Genomic DNA, 18,048 nt, shown 5'->3' with positions numbered 1-18,048 from the left:
AATGGTGTGCAATTTGGTGTGTGTGCACAGACATCTGTGAATAACAGATATCTGTAGTCCACTGTGTTGTCAGGCACGGGCTTCATTTCTCTATGTGTAGGAGCATGCCCAGTATGACTTTCTATATTGAGTGTGTGCATACATTCTGGGGAGAGTTGGACTCCAGTTCAGGGTTTTGTGTGCTACAGCTACACCTAGCAACCTGTTTATGCAGGATATCGGTAGATAGGTTGTCAATATAGAGACACAATGGGTGTAACATACAGGGGATAGTGTAAGTACTGATGTCTGTGCTGCTTGTGTAACATGGCTGGTTGTAGCATAGATTTTCTGACATATATACTGTTTTACACTGTGATGTATCATGCCATCAACTACTGACAGTTATCATTTTTTACTCACAGTTATTTACCAGGGAAATACAATATGAATGAAACTGGGACCAATATTCTGAGGCATATAGACTACACATTCTGGCATACTCCTTCCATTGTGGAGGAGTAGCTACAGACAATAGACTTCTGGCTCTGTGTAAATGGTCCAGCACTTTGTTAGTATGCTGGCTAGGGATCCCCTTCTTGTACTTTTCTCAGCTTAATGGAATGGTCATATCCTGCTGGGGTCATACCGCTCAGCTGTACAGATGCACCCATGTTATCCAGAGGCAGGACTCATATATCTGGTCAGTTTACCTTCACATTGTAGTTTACAAGCAGTTTTGTGGCTATTCATTCATGGATTTGCAGTCAGGGGTAGTATGGGTGAACATTAGAGTTTCAGACTTCACACCCCATGACATCCATGCTTTTACACTCACCATCTGTTATTCTCTCCTCTTCCTAACATTATGAAAGCAATATCTCAGAGGTATCCCTATAGTTGGGCTTTTATCCCAGTAGCATTTATGGCCTGGTCCACAGTTCTTGCTGTAGGACATGGGGAGGCATGCTTCTGGCATTTGTCAACATGGCTTTGCATTTGTTTTCTGTTTACTGTGTTAGGTTGTTAGTTAGAACCCCCTGACATTTCATACATTGGCACTATGGGTGAGACATGGGCCATTGCCAGAGGACTGTAGGCCATTTGAGAGTGCTAAAGGCCATCTGTGGCAGGCCAGTGCATTCTGTCACTCATACATTCCCAGGCTGTAAGCCAGTGGATTACCCTGGGGTAACAGTGGTAAGTGGTTGAAGTGTACCTGTCAATCCTTCCTGCTCATACTGATCCATGAGTCTGGACATGGTCAGGTTGCTGCTTACAGCTGGGGACACACCTGCATGGGACACCTATTCAGGATGCACCATATGTATTCCCATACAGAGATGGGTTTATACTGTACTCATTCCTTACAGCAAGGATATGACCTGTGATAAACCTGTGGCTGATGGTGGGGTGTGAGCTGGGTGTATGTGTGATACGGAAGCTACTGGTACCTGACTCACAAATATACCTGAGACATTCCCCTTTTGCTGGCTTGTGTGAGGATATGGGCAGCCTGTCATTACTTTATAACTGTGCCTTTTGTGGTCTGCCAGTGAATGGCCAGACTACCAGTATTCCATACTAGAGGGACAACTAATGTGATGCTAACCTCTATGTATAATTCCAAAGTTGTGTGCAGTTGACAGTTAATTTATATGCAGTCTGTGTAGGTTATTTCCACCTGTGTACTGTTTCTATTTATGGAACCCATTCATGGCTTGTCCAGCTTTTCGACGATGACAGATATTGACATCTGGACAGTGAGTGTGTACAACTGCTGACATGGGTGTAGCCGAGAAGCAGTGTGGTTGGCACTGCAGTTGTTGGAACATGGCCCTGTCGACCACTGTACTGTACCTAGACCACTGAGACACAACCATCCAGGCCCACATGCTGACCACTTCCAGGCAATATTAAACACACAACAAACTTACCACACTGATCTTTGCATATTGTACACATGCAACAATGTAGATTGGGACAGCTCTGGCAATCTGTGCTCCAGTGATATTACTCCTCAAACTTACATGTTACTGCATTTCTACATGGGGTTTTAGGGGGGGTGCACACCTGAAGACTTTACACATTTGCAGTGACTGTACTGGTATTTTGGTTACTCTGTTGGCTCCCATTTCATATTGTATTTTGACCTATCATGCAGAAAGGAGGCATATCAGTAGAGTATACATGTTACATTTTAATGGCATTAATTTCAGTTTCAGACTTCTTACCCTTCAGACCTAACATGCAAATGCCAGACCTGTTGTGGTATGTCTGTGTAGGTCTGGAAGGGGACTGTTTACCATTACCATCATTCGGGGGCCTTAGCCTGGCCTTTCTTTATGGTCCTCTACATCTGTCCTGCTGGGTGAGGCTGGTGGTGGGTATGTGATCCTCCATGACATCCATGTGTGTGACCTATTGACACCCACATTTATTTAGGCCAACACATGTACTGCGGTGGGGGTTGTCACCTTGTGTAGTACTGCCTAGTATGTTGACACCAGTATTTGTTACGGATTTCCTACTGACCCATATAGCTGTCAGCTGTCTGCTGCTATCCCATTCAGCCACCCAATTCCCTTGCATGCTTGCATCCATACCATACATACAACTATCAGAACATACTACTCCATTCAGTAATTGATAGAAAGGGTGATTTACCTTGTTGCTGGGCCAATATTGAGGACGGTGCTGGAGGGCTGACTATGTCAGATGCACATAGTGAACTCCCTATACATGGTAAAGGACAGGTAGTGTTATGTTTGAGATCTCTTTTACTGTATGTGTGAGTTGGAGAAAGGCATCAGTCTCTGGGCCCCTACAGTGTCAGTGTGTGTGCTATGCATTGCCTCTTTGCCAAGGCCTGGGCATACTGGGCACGCCTTCTTCTTCCTATAGGGGCAGGTTCAGGAAGTTCCTCCTCTGAGTCCCTCTGTGCCTGTGCTTCCCTTGGCAATGGTAGGGAGCTGTGTGGCCCTCCCCATTCTTTTCCTGCAGCAGCTGTTTCCACAGGATCATATTGTGTAGCATGGCACATACTATGAACATTTGTGTACATGTAGCTGGAGAGTACTGCAAGGCTCCACTGGATATGTCAAGGCAGCAGAACCGTGACTTGAGCATCCGAAACAGATGTTCTACAATGATCCTGGTCTGTGTGTGTGCCTCATTATGGTGTTCTTGTTCAGGTGTGTGTGCGTTTCTGATAGATGTCATCAGCCACAGCTCCAGTGCATAGCCAGAATCACCGACTAGATGGCCATATGGGATGTTCCCCCTGGCAAACCCCTGATACAGGTGTGAGCAATGCCAGATGTGGGATGGCATGATAGCTTCCAGGGCTGCCAGCACACATGTTCATGATAATGCCCTAGGCATTGCACCTGACCTGGCAGGTGATGGAGGGGAAGCCCTTGCGGTTTATGAAGACCGTATCCCGCTCGCCGGGTGGTGGTTTGATGTGGATGTGCATGCAGTCTATAGCACCAACTACCTCAGGGTATTCTGCTATACTGTGGAAGAGACGCATACTTCTGGTCAATGCTTAACGGGTGTTGGGGAAATATATGTGCTCATTGGCATGTGGTGTCATGGCATCCAGGAACTGGTGGAGTACCTTGGATGCTGATGCCTGTGAGACCCTCATGATATCCCCAGTTGGTCTTTGAAAGGTACCTGTGGCTAGTATTCTTAAGCCTACACATACCTTGGTATCCACTGGGATGGGTTCTCCTCTGTTAGTTCTGTATGTGAGGCATGGCCAGCATAGCTTGATGATTTGCTGTAGAATGTCCCTGTCCACCCTATAGTGCTCCACTATCTCCAGCTCATGTAGGCCCTGGTAGGTTACCCTGGGTCTGTGCACTCTTCTCCTCCACCTCACTGTGGGTCAGTTGTCAGCATTCTCCTCTTCACTACTCTCGGTCTCTAGCACATATTGAAGGAGTAAAGCAGCAGCAGTCTCTAACACTTTTAGTTAGTTTTGCCAGTTAAACATCCCCATCTGTGTACACCAGTGGTGTAGAGTTTGTGGGAAAAACCAGTCTGAAAGGTGTTTGCATAGTTTATATTAGTGTGCTGGGCCTCTGCATGTGTAATTGGTTGATTCTGATACATTCCACCTGCCAGCTATGCTAGTTCTCTTTGATTGCCTTCCTACTGCTGTTTCCCCTTCCCACTTCATCCCTATTTAAGCCCCGAGGCACGCCGTGCATACCCAGTGCTGAAATGTAAACAGTGCTGCCATGTCCTCTTTTTTTTTTTTTTTTTTTTTTTAATGTTTAAAATCCGGTGTGTGGCGTGCAAACCCGTTTAGGCTATGTACACATTTCTTAGGCACATCTAACACATCCCCTTCCTTAGCTGTGCTTAGCTAAGGGCAAACACGGGCCACAAAGCTCTAATGAGCTTACAGCAAGCATGACACACCCCCATATGAAGTCATTCAGCTCTTACACTTGCACTGTTGTATTGCTGCACCTACACAGTTAGGTACAATCTGACACTTTGAAGAAATATGTGATTCAGTATAACTCCCCTCATTTGTATACCCTAGTGTGTAGGGCATTAGTTACTGCACTAAAACAGCCCCTTTCCCCTTGACAACCAGTGCTCCCTGGTATTGTTTGCATTCTGCATGCCATTGACTATAATGGTAAAATGCACCTTTATCTTAAAATTGAGTTTTCCCATTTATTTTTTTTATTTCTGGTACAATCCCGTTTGCGAGCTGCTGCCCTATGCTTAAATGGCTGAGATCGGCCAAAAAAAGTTTAATTTTCATAATAATTAATCTCTTTTTAATGCCAATGGCCTTATATTTGGCCATTTGCATGTCTAATGTACATAATACATGCTTTTGCACAAGATGTCATGCTTCTGTTTTGTCAGTTGCAGAAATGTACTCAGTTATTTTCTGAATACATTTCTGCACTGATACTGTTCTAGCATGGAAAACTGTCAGCTTGGTGAATGGCTAAATCACTTCATTTGCATGGTTTTCACCACCATATGAGGTGATTTGCACGCCACATGGTTTTCTGTGCTAGAACAGTGTAGGGCCCCTCATGCACGTTAAAACGGCACTATCCTGAATCGCTTGGTGGCCATTTTCCATGCAGGAGCTCTTACACTGTTCTTGCACAGAAAATCAGCCTTCCTGAATCCTGGGGAAAGAGTTTAGCATTAGCATAATGAGTCGACAACATAGCCCTTGTGATTTCCGTATAAAATTGCACCAGATTATAATCTAGAAAAAAAGAAATGACTAAGATAAAACTATAAATGTCTGAGAAATATGTTTAAACTAGGCATCATACACTATTAAAAGTTTAGATATGATCCAAACTCACAAACAACTAAATAACTGCATGATCAGAATGCTGACAAATTTAAAGCCACCATAAATAAAGCTAGAGATCCCCATAATGATACAGCTAGTTGTTTCATAGCTAACAGAAGTAAGTCTCCTTTGTTATTTTTGATAATTTCTCTGGCACCTACTATAATTTCACTCAGAATGCTGGTCAGATCACTAGGTCTAACACTGCTTAGGTTTTGTATGTCTGTGGGTTGGTATAACTTTCTCCACAAATCAAGCTCTCTGTATGCTAGCATTTTATTTCACATGAATGACAGATGTTCACTTTTTCTGTATCATACACAAGAAAACATGAGATATGATGATTGATGGCATGGAAACTGTATAGATTTTTCTGAACCACTTTGCCTCTGCTCTCTGTTGATGATTAGCCCCCTCAATAGCCAGTCTGTCCATTCATTCCTTTTTGTCAGAATAAGAGATGGCTAGAGGGGCCATCCTTCAGAAAGCCATCATATGTGGTTTGAGATTTCCTTTTGTGTTTCCTAAATTCCTATTTCATGCATCAGGTGAGGCATAGGAGAGAGACATGCAATCGTATGAAAGCAAAGGATACTCCTTCATCTCTGCAAGGGGGCATTCCTTCCTGGCATCACTGCCCTACATCTCATGAGGAATTATTGGTCAGCTATCTGGATTCTACCAGTAAGTGAGTAAGACCCAATTGCTCTTGAAAGTGTGCAACACCTCCATTCTCACTGGAAGATACAAGTAGGCAACACCCCTTTATTCCACCCACTTCCCTACCCGGCTGATTCAGCACCTGATGCCGCTAGTCAAACCCCAGCATGGAAATGGCCCTTATGTCACAGAGCCAGTCAGAAGGTATATTTTTAATTTCATTTGTGGCAGCAATTATCACAGCTTTTGTGTATAAGAGTTGTCTTCTCTCATATCTGTAGCACTCTGACATATTTCTTTGGTTAGTATAAATCTTTACACTTTTTTTCTACAAGTATATTATTCGTCATATCCTGAGGTTGAATGGCTACTTAATTATTTATTGATATTGCTATATTTGCTAGTTTTCATTTTTATACTTCACTGTTTGACATGCAGGTAGGTGCAAGTGTAACTTTGTGTGTATGTGTGTGTGTATGTGTGTGTGTGTGTGTGTGTGTGTGTGTGTGTGTGTGTGTGTGTGTGTGTGTGTGTGTGTGTGTGTGTGCGCCTTCTGTGAAGGTTGGGCACTGGGCTGGCAACTCGACACTGTAAAATCTCCCACTGCCAATCAATCTGTGGACCGGCGATCCACTGTGGCAACCCCTAATGGGAGAAGCCAAAATACATTGCTAAACGGTACTGTTTAAAGGAGGTGTGACTGCAACTGATAGTGAGCAGAAGCTACCACATGATGTAAAGAAATTCCAGTTTCAGAACTTGGTTGTATATTGTTTTTAGATTTTTCTCATATATGTTAATTTAAGTTTTCTTTGAATTCTGTGGTAATTGATTTTGATTATTCTTTTATTTATATTTTATTCATTTGAAACTGAACATGGATTCCTTAAATGAGTATGCCATTAATGATTTTCTAAAGCACAAATATCTTTTATTTTTTAATTTCTCCAAGTCTTTTGGATTTCTAATATACCGTGATGGGAATGGACCCCATTCCTAAGTCAAAGTATGATTAAAGTTTATGCAATTAGAGGTTGGCATAATGGTTAAGGTGTTTACCTTACAGACACAAGGTGCATGGTTTGATTCTCCCATGGGGTACCTGGCTAGGCTTAAAATGACCCACAAGGGCAGTTAGCCTAGTACTAATCTATGAACCTATTGTGAACTAGAAGTGCTATTCACAGTGGTTCACCTTCATGTGTGCATATTGCACAAGGATGAACAGAAATTGTCCAAAAGGCAGTTTGCAAACGCCGAATGGAAAAAGGTCCGAATATGCAATGAGCGAATGCACAGTGACATTCGCTCATTGCACATTTGACAATTTTGGGCAGATTGCATTATAGTGGGGATCAGAAAATAGTCCCTTTTCCCACTGTAGTGCAAAGTCAGAGTTAGAATATTAAAGTGGGGTGTGTGGGTGGCACAGCCCCCCACATGGGGGTTCAGGGGGGCTTGCCCCCTTGCTTTACAGTTCATTACATTTTTTTGTCGACATTTATGTTCGAAAATCAGTGAATCTGCTTTTCGATTTGCTGATTTTTGAACATTTAAAACTGCCGCTGTTTTCATTTTCGTGGTTCCGATTCACTCATATGAGCAATCGCACCACTGTGTTTCACTGTTTTAAAGGTAAACCATTCACAGTATGCGCAATGTGCCCAGTAAAGACTCCTTCTGCAATCTGTATGCATTTACATGCATTGATAACATATCTAAATACAATTGTAAATTATTTTTTATAAGACCCGTTGTTCCTACTACTATTGGAACTGTCTGAGTAGCTTTCTTCTACATTCTGCTCATTTCTGCCTGCAAATCCTGATATTTTATGACTTTGTGTCTCTCCGTATGCAAAACACTGTAGTCACTCTGTGTGGTAATTTCAATGACCAATGCTACTGTTGTCTTCTTTTCATGGATCATTAGATCTGGTTTTCTAGCATCTATCTTTTGAACTGTTGGTAATGGTTGATTCCATTTGATGAAAACTACATCATTTTCTGTGATGCTTTGTGGCTCATGTTTCTGATATTTTTCAGCCACTTCAGTACCATAATGTTTGCACAATCCCCAGTGCATCAGTCTTGCCACATTATTATACCTTTCAGTATACAGTCCTTCTGCCATTAGAATGTCACAACCAGCAGCTAGGTGTGCAACTGTTTCCAATTCTGTTTTACAAAACCTACATTTGTCTGTTTCTCCCACATGTTCAGTGGACTTTGTAAATCAACATGGATGTACCCCACTGTCTTGGGCCACCAACATTAACCTTTCATCTCTTGCTTTAAATTCACCTATCCTTAATCATTTCTGCATTCAATCTTGATCAACACAAGATTCTTTTCTATACCTGCAACTATATTTATGCATTTTCCACATTTCTTGACTTCTCATCTGGTCCTTCACCTTATATCCTTTCTTTTGTTTTTTGGCACATTTAGTTGCTGCCTGATTTTTATCTACTTCTGGTTTGATTTCCATTCCTGCTTGACGCTGATATGTTTCTGCTAGATTTAGCAGTGAAGTAATCTTAGATTTATTCTCCTCATGTTTCAAAACTTTCACTACATTTGGGTCTTGTGAGGTCAGCAGATATGTGTGCAGTCCCACGATTGCAGATCTATACATGTAATCAATTTCAAGGAGGCCGATACCTCTTTCGTTATGGGGAGTATATAATCTTAGTATGCACTGATTTTTATAAATCATTTGGTGAACATGAAGCAGCCTTCTTGTTTTCCTGTCTAATCTATCCAACATGTTTTGGGGCCAGTCAGTCATTTCAAAACTGTAAGTTAGGACAGGAAGAGCAAATTGGTTTAGAGCTTGAATTTTCTTCCTGGATGTCAACACTGTTTTCAGGATTAATTTAAGTCTTCTAAAGTATTCCCTACTGAGTTTTATTTGCATTTGCTTATGTTTTATTGTTGATCCTTCATCGGTTCCAAATTATTTATACACTTTCTCTTGCTCAAGATCTTTTATATCACATTATTGTCCCAAACTGATGTTTTCTTGGTGCTGCAGTTTTCCTGCTTTAAAGGTTGCTTTTGCACATTTATCAAGACCAAATGACATTCTTATATCATCTGAAAACATTTTGATAACTTGCAGTTGTGCTCTCAGCTCATCTGATGAGCTATACAGTTTTAAATCATTGACAAAGAGAAGATGAGAAGTCTTTACACTTTGTTGTTTTTTAGGAGTCAAATTATAGCCATGGCCTAAGCTGCTAAGTGAAAAGCTTAATGGGATAAGGGCAAGACAGAATAACAACAGTGACAGAGAGTCACCCTGGAATATCCCCCTTTGAAGTTTTATCCCTGGAATAATAATTTGTCCTTTATCATGGCTTAATTGCAAAGTGGTCTGCCATTCTTCCCTTTTTTACAGTTCTCCACTATGAGTTTATTTAACAACAAATGATCCTTTATTCCATATGACTTTCATTTATTGCCCTTTTGTTCTACTGCCATAATTGAGTTTTCTTCTAAATGACTATCAACACTGTTGGCATCAATTACAGCGTATAGTTTATATGTTGTTGGAAGGCAAGTTATTGGCCTATAATTTTTAGGGTAGTTTGCAGGTTCAGTCTTAAGTAGGAGCCTTGCTTTCCCTGTTGTTAGGCAGGTCGGTGTCTATTTGGGGTGCACATATAAATAGTTCTTACTCATGGCTAAATCTTTGTGCAAAGATGTTAATACTTTGAACCAGAAGTTAGGTATTGCATCTGGGCCTGGGATTTTCCATTTTGAGGCTTTTCTTAACTTTGTTTCAATCTCTTTGGCTGTTACTTCATCCCATTTCATATCCTGTACCTTTAAAATTCTTATTCTTTATTTTACTTCTTCTGCCAATTTAGCATCTTTGTTATGTTCCACAGGATCCTCATAAATACTTCTCCTTTTACCTTGTTTCTCAATTTTCTGTAAAACTTTTCAGGTCATCAATAAATTGCTTATTTTGTCTTTTTCCTTTATATTTATCTGTGTATCTTCTAAGTTTTTCCACCTATGCTTAAATTTTTAATTTTGTTATTTGCAATAGTGCACGATCTGTCCTAGTACTTTTATCACATCTATCTTTCTAAGTATTTTTGTTGATCTGTTCTCTCTTCTATACTCTTCTAATAGTGACTCTTCTTCTTGTCTTAATTGCTTTATAGCTTTCTCTATTCAATACTTCGGTGATGGTATTCAATTTCTCCCCTTTCCTTTCCCTCATTATCATGTATTCTTGTGGTAGAAATCTATCAGTTATTAATTTAGCTGTACAGTAATATATCCTGTTTACTTCTGTTATATTGCATGGATCTCTATGAACAGTCCTAATTACTGTGTTCATTTGTTTTATCAAACTTCTGACTTGTTGTGTTTTATTGACCTTCTGTGGTCTATTTCTTTCATTGATCTTAATATGTCTATCTCCATTAAATTAAGCAACTCTTCTCTTAGCTCATTTTATTCTAAACTGAGGATACATTTTTTGTTTTCCATTTCCTGAGGGCATTCTACAGAAAGTTCTATAGCATCTTCCTGTGGCACATTCTCTTCAATTTCATCCTGTGCCATTCATTGCACTGTCATATAGGTAGTCACTGGCCTATCACTCCTTAAGAATTATTGCGTCAGTTTCTAAATTCTCCTGTTCCTTCCCTTGCTGTCCATCTTCAAGTGAACATTTATACTTGTTTCTTGTGGAAGGCTTCAAATTTTCTTTATATGGCACCAGACCATTTGCTTCCCATTCCACTTGTTTCCCCTTAATGTGGATGTCCATTGCTCCACCCTGTCGTGGTGCTTTCTGAAATAGATTTTTCTACATTGAATCCTTCACTTTGCAGGTACTCCATAACCTCATTTTCTATTTCTTTAACTCCTCCATTACTAATCTCCTTTTCTACTTTCCCTCTTTGTCTTCTTATTTTTTATATTATAAAGTTTTCCATGTCCAGATTCCTTTGACTGTATTTCTCTTCAAATATCTTTCTTTTCCTTTTGATTAGTTTTGCTTTCTCTTTGGTTAGATATTATACTATATAAAATCTCTTTTTCTTTCCCATGTCCATATTTCTTCTTCAGATGTCTCCTGATCTCCCTGTTTCTCCTTACCACTACCGATACGAGGGAGGTCTCGCAATCGCTTCTTTGGCAAGACAAGGAGAACACACAGGGTGGATGACCAAAACAGAACTTGGAAAAGAACAAAGGTTTAGTTTTTAATATTTCCTCTTTTCCTTTAAATGACTCACAGCTATCTCTTTTAAATAGAGGACTGAGTTTTGTCCCAGCACAAAAAGTAGATTTAGTTAATACACTAAAAGAACTTAAACTTTTTGGCAGGACATTAAACCTTAAGACTTTATTTCGCAATGAAACTTCTGCACTTAATGTCTTCAAGAAGCTTAGTGCTTTTATACCTTCCAGTAACTCTGGTATTGACTTGTTTGTTGACATCTGTGAAAAGCAACTGAGGAATAAATTAACTGAAGGAAGTAATAATGTCTTTCACAATTTGTCTAGCTCTGAACAGCAAACACTTGCAGACCTTAAACACTTTAACAGCATTGAAATTCATCCTGCCGGCAAAGGCGGAGGGATTGTTATTCTAGATAGAGAAGTTTATGTTGATAATATGCAAAAACACCTAAATAATGTTACTATTTACTGTGAGATTTCTCATACCTATATGAAAGCTTTGATGGACAGGCTACAAGTACTATTGTTTGATCTGTTAATAATAGGAATGATCTCTGAGCAACTTTTTGAGTACTTTAAAACAGATTTTCCAGTAATGCCAATAATTTATGGTTTGCCTAAAATCCATAAAGATTTAATGAACCCACCTATGTGGCCTATAGTATCTAGCCGTGGATGGGCGACTGAGCCAGTATTGATTTATATTGAAAAAAACTTGCATCCTATTTTAAATGAATGCACAACTGTTTTATTAGATACTAAGGAATTTTAAATGACTTAAGTATACACCTTGAAGCGCTAGATGACCCATGTTGGCTAATGACACTTGATATTGAGTCATTGTTCACAGTGATCCCCCATACATGGGGGATAGAAAATGTTAGAGAATTACTTGTCAGGAGAGGTACTGAAGGCAATAAGATAAGATTAATTTGTGCATTATTGGAGATAGTCCTAGAAAACAACATATTTATGTTTGGAGATAGTTATTTCATACAGAAAGTTGGCGGGGCTATGGGCACAGCTTGTGCAAATAGCTACGCCAACCTATCTCTGGTGCAGTGGGAAACTGATAACATCCTCACAGGAAATGTTTTTGCTAAATCTATTATTTGGTATAAACGCTTTGTGGATGATATTTTTTTGCTGTGGCATGATGATGAGTTTCATCTTAAACAATTCTTGGAGTACATTAACACTATTACTCCATTCTTAAAATTTACCTTTAAGTATTCTGACAAAAAGATTGACTTCTTAGATGTGAAAGTTAAAAGAGACACCCCTAAACTAATTACTACTTCATTGTATAGGAAGCCTCTCAGGAAAAATAATGTTTTACATAACAGTAGTATGCATCCTGGTTTTACAAAAGCAAATGTTTTGAAAGGACAGATAGTTCATTGTATGCGGCTACATAATGATGATGCAACTTTATGTAAAGCACTGACTCTTCTTAGGCATGAATTTTGTGAAAGGGGATGCAAAATGAAAGATATTGAGAGGCAGATTGATTTAGCATGGAAAGAAAGGGAAGGGAAATGCCAACCTTATTATAATGCTGAAGAAAACATGCAAATGTTTTACCCATGGAAAATCTGAATACTATCATAACTTCAGGCACAGCAAGAAATGTAGAGAATAATATGCTGCGAGCACCACTGACATTCGTGAGTGACATTAATATAGTTTGTGACATAGTCAGAAATAACTGGGATATCCTATCGAGTGTGAAAGAACTCGATGGAATAATAGGAGAAACACCATCCTTCTCCTTTAAAAATAATAAGTCCCTTAAAAGATAATTATGCTACAAAAAATAGATGAGCCAAAGTATGTAAAGTCTGATAGGATGGGCACGTTTGCCTGCAGGAGATGCACAGCATGCCCATTCATTTTTGGTGGGGGACAGTATAAACACCCTATCAGAGGTTTCTCCATTGATACACACTTCTATGCTGACTGTCACACTGCAAATATAGTATACTTTAGATTCTGCACGGTGTCCTGCCTATTATATAGGTAAAACAAATTGATTATTGAAGAACAGAATTTTAGGACATATGAGAGATATTAGAAACCAAAAAGAAAGCAATGCATTAGCAATGCATGTGATGCAAGAAGGGAACACACACACTTTTGAGTTCCTGGTTCTCCATATTGCCCATAGAAATAAAAGAGGTGGAAATATTACTAACAATACTGAAGCTTTGGAACAAGAATGGATTATTAAGTTCCAAGCAGACAGACCACCTGGCCTAAACTCCAAGGTTTCTTTAAAACCATTTCTTAGAAACAGAGCCTTGAAGCACTGATGCTCTAGTTATTTAGTATTTGTTATGCTTTTTTATATAGCTTTTAATATTGTAACTAGAAAATTTTAGAAATATACCCCAAATTCTATAAATATATATATATATATATATATATATATATATATATATATATATATATATATAGTTTCCTATCAGAAGCCTGAAACACTATAAGCCTGAAAATCAAAATCCTGAAAACTATAGACTGAAAATTCAAAATCCTGAAAGCCCAAAATCCTGAAACTCAAAATCCTGAAAACACAAATAATGCTAATATGTCACTATAAAGACACTAATATCTACCAACTGACCCTGACCCTAACCCTAACCCTAAGGTCCGTCACTATCACACACTCACCTGACCCACGCCCTAACCCTAACTCACTTAAACCGCCCCTAACCCCAATATTTGTCACTATTGCATACATGCCTAACCTGTGCCCTAACCCTAACTCACTTAAACCGCCCCTAACCCTAACATAAAACCAATCAACACTTACCTGAACCCAACGCATGACCCAACACCACAGGGCTAACAATAGCAAAGCCACAATGACGTCAGTATGTCCATTTTGTGTTTTCAGGATTTTGAGTTTCAGGATTTTGGGCTTTTAGGATTTTGAATTTTCAGTCTATAGTTTTCAGGATTTTGATTTTCAGGCTTATAGTGTTTCAGGCTTCTGATAGGGAACCATATATATATATATATATATATATATATATATATATATATATATATATATATATATATATATTTTTTTTTATACCTTAGTATTATTATTTGGTGTACTGATTTTAACATGGAATTGATTGGCTGACACCATGATGCATCACTATTTAAATGAAGTTTTAACTGCCATTATTTGTCTGATAAAGCAGAGAGGACTCTGCAAAAGCGCTCACATTTTTTTCTAAATAAAGAGTTACGTGCCGTGTGTATCCAGCGAGTTTTATTTTACTTATAGCTTCTTCTATGAGGATGACATAGCAGGGGTATTACAGTGGCTACTCATGTTGGCTAGTACCAAGTCCAGACCAAGTCCAGATATTTTCACCTCTTGTGGGGGTGTCAACCAGCTAATCCAATGCATTAGCATTGACGAAATTGAGGAATCTCTGGGTGTTCATGTTTAGGCTAGAACAGGTCTTCCACTCTAAGGTTGGGTAGTTAAATTTGCCCAGGTTCACGGTAGAGGGTTGAATCTTGATGGATTCAAGTAAGTCTAGATAGGTGGAGTGGGCATCCTGAGTTATGGTTGGGGGTCTGTAGCTAGCTATGATTTGAATAGGTGTTTTGTCAACAGTTAACTGGATCTGGAGTGTCTCCTGTGGGTCATACTGTTTAACCAAACTGGAGTTGTTTATGTCTTTAATAAATATTGAAACTCCTCCTCCTTTAGCTTTGTAGCACTCCATTTGGGGTCTGAAAGTATGGTAGGATGAGTAACCTGGTAAGGCTGGGGTGGTGTCTACAGCTTTGAACCAGGTTTCAGGGACTGCACAAATGTCAGCATCTTTCAGGGCGAGGAATATTTGCAATGAATGCAGTTTCATGTTAAGACTCCTAGTGTTTAGTAGCATGATTTAAATTTGTTTAGAATAATGCTATGTTCTCACAAGATTGAAGTTGTTATTGTTTGTGAAACATGGTTAAATAGCAATGTCTGGATACCAGTTCTGTCAGGGTATAAATGTTTTAACTGTAAAAGACATTCTAAAAAAAATTCAGTTTGGGGTTTTATGATAGGGATTAAAGTTAGTTATCGTACCTGTGATTATGACATGTTCAGTGATAACACCAATTCTATAGATTGTGTAACTGTGACAATAAAGACAACCCTGAAACATAACAATTTCTGGAGGATATAGACCACCAAATTCAAGTGCTGATGACCTAGAAGAATCCATACATTTCTTGCATAAAACACAAGAGGGAAGAATAATAGTGGCTGGGGACTTAAAATTACCAGACACAGACTGGGATAATATTGATTCAATAGCATTAGTAAGCACATTATTTACAATGTATGTTCAGGGGTTATAAAGGTTAATTTGCTGCTAGATAATCCTCTCAAAACTGAAACCTAAACCAAAGCACAGAAGATTAATTACAGATTACAGTATATAGAAACAAAACAGTCAGGATGTAAAACTAATTGGAGTTATGAGTTCAGCAGAAAAACTGCAGAAGGAATGTGACAAGTTTTAAAAGAGAAATTGTTTGAGTGCAAAAATTCCAAAAAAAATGTTTAACATTAAGATCTAGGCATACAAAGTCAGGGGTATATTTCTATAAAACAAGATACCTGATTATGGTGAGAGACAAAAAATATAAGGAATGGAAAAGATGTTGGAATACAACTTTGTAAACTGAAATAAACAAGCTGGATAAACAAATTCATCTTTCAATAATTGACTTGGGAAAATGTTTTATTGCAGCGAGATAACCCTTTGTTGGTTATGAACTTCGAAGGAAGAACTGAAGGTAAAGTACCGGATAAAATTGAGAATTTTCAACAGTTTTCTGCCATGTTAATGGACATGGAGAATGACTTGTATATGCTTCAACGTTATGTTTGGCAGAGACAGCATCTAGAAGCCTGCCTACATTTTCGTGTGATTCAGAGGGGCATGAGAGTGCTATGTATGCCCTCGTATTGGTGACACACATCCGTTGCTACTCAAACAATGGCAGCAGTTAAATTTTGATTTAAGTTATCAATACATGAGACTTATCATTGACAATTTTTGTCCCATTGAGCAAAAATTGTTAGAGGAAATACAATGAAGACACGGTAGAATTCTTGAAAAATTTAAGGGGGAACAGTTTGATAACGCATTGACCAACATGTATGTGAGTATTTCCCTATATGAGAAGAAGTTGCAACAAATGAAGCAATGGAAATTGCAGAGGGATTTTATTGATTTTACATCAGCGAATGTATTTACATGGCGGAGTACTTCAACACAGATGACTTCACAATCTGAGCCGTGGCAAACCACCTTAAATTCTGAGCCAGCACCTAGCCCACTCCTGAATACTACGGAAGTTAGTGCCTTGGTAACGGGCACACAGAAGGCTGGAGGGGAAATATCTATTACACCTTCACCATCTGTTGAACATGATTATAGTCCTTGACAGCAATCGAGATCAATGAGTCGGGGAAGGCAGAAGAGGAAGAATTCCAGAGAATACCATGCTTCGAACAGAATAAAGAAATATTAAATATCATTGTGGTGAATTTGTCAGACCATGAGCTCACTGAAGTGGAGCTCTCTGTTTTGAATAAAGGTATGACATTTATTCCTTCTACTACTGCTAATGTAAGTGAAGTATTGGCTAACTTAAGACTTTTTGGACGCAATATTGCTTTAAAATTGTTTTTTAAAGATGGTTCAGATCAATCTACTGTAAATGGTAAAGTGTATAGGAGGAAGAGTTCTTTCACTCCCTTACCACTGGCTCTTGTTGAAGCTTTTATCAGAGCCTTTGAGAGAGATATATATGATACCTTATATCACAAACATAGGGATGAATTTTATAATTTAGATATATCAGAAGCAAGCACTTCATTCACTGAGGAACAATCCTGTATTATCTATCAGACCAGCTGACAAAGGGGGTGGGGTGATAGTCCTAATGAATAGAGGTAATTATGATGCAGCTATGCATCCTTTATTGAATTATTTGAATACATACACAAGGTTAAATAATACTGAATATTGTAAAAGTGTGAGTAATGTAAATGATACACTTTATGATCTACTTATGTGTAGACAAATTGATGACAGTGTATATTCTTTTTTACATGTGGAATATCCATTAATTCCCTTCATTAAAGGGTTGCCTAAGATCCACAAGTCGATGCAGAACCCCCCAATGAGACCCATAGTGGATGGAGGGGGATGGTGCACGGAACATCTTTCCATTTATGTGGAAGGTAAATTAGGGCCCTTAGTTAGGGAGATTCCCACCATCCTAAAGAATACAACACAGTTTATTGATGATTTGAATAAATATGGAGAGAGTGCGGATATGGTGGACATACTGATGGTGACCATGGATGTACAAAGTTTATTTACCTCCATACCGAATGTGTATGGCATGGAAGCCAAAAGAGCACTTTTAAGTATGCATAGTATGTTATAGCAATAACCCACGCCTGGGTGTGGGTAATGCGGGATTTACCCACGGTTGGCGTGGTTTGGTCCAGAGGGCGAAGCCCGAGGGACCAAACAAAGACAACCGTGGGTAAATCCCGCATTACCCGCACCCAGAAGTGGGTTATTGCTATTATACTATGACATTATTTAAGAAAAGAAACAATTACTTTTCTTAAATAATGGCATTGTATAATGCCTCTTTGCTGCCCTTCCGCAGCTTTCTGGCATCCACGGCAGTTCTGATGCACTACGCATGCCTGCGCAGTACATCAGAGCTGGGGCCAAAAGCAACGGAGAAAGCAAGATCTCCATTGCTTTTTTACTGTTTCGCTATGTTAAATGGGTTTAACATAGTGTGGCAGCTTTAAAATAAGCA

The sequence above is a fragment of the Protopterus annectens genome, chromosome 2.part1 (assembly GCF_019279795.1).
Source record: "Protopterus annectens isolate FY-2018-M chromosome 2.part1, PAN1.0, whole genome shotgun sequence".
NCBI lineage: Eukaryota > Metazoa > Chordata > Ceratodontiformes > Protopteridae > Protopterus > Protopterus annectens.
Note: the sequence above shows the minus strand (reverse complement) of the source record.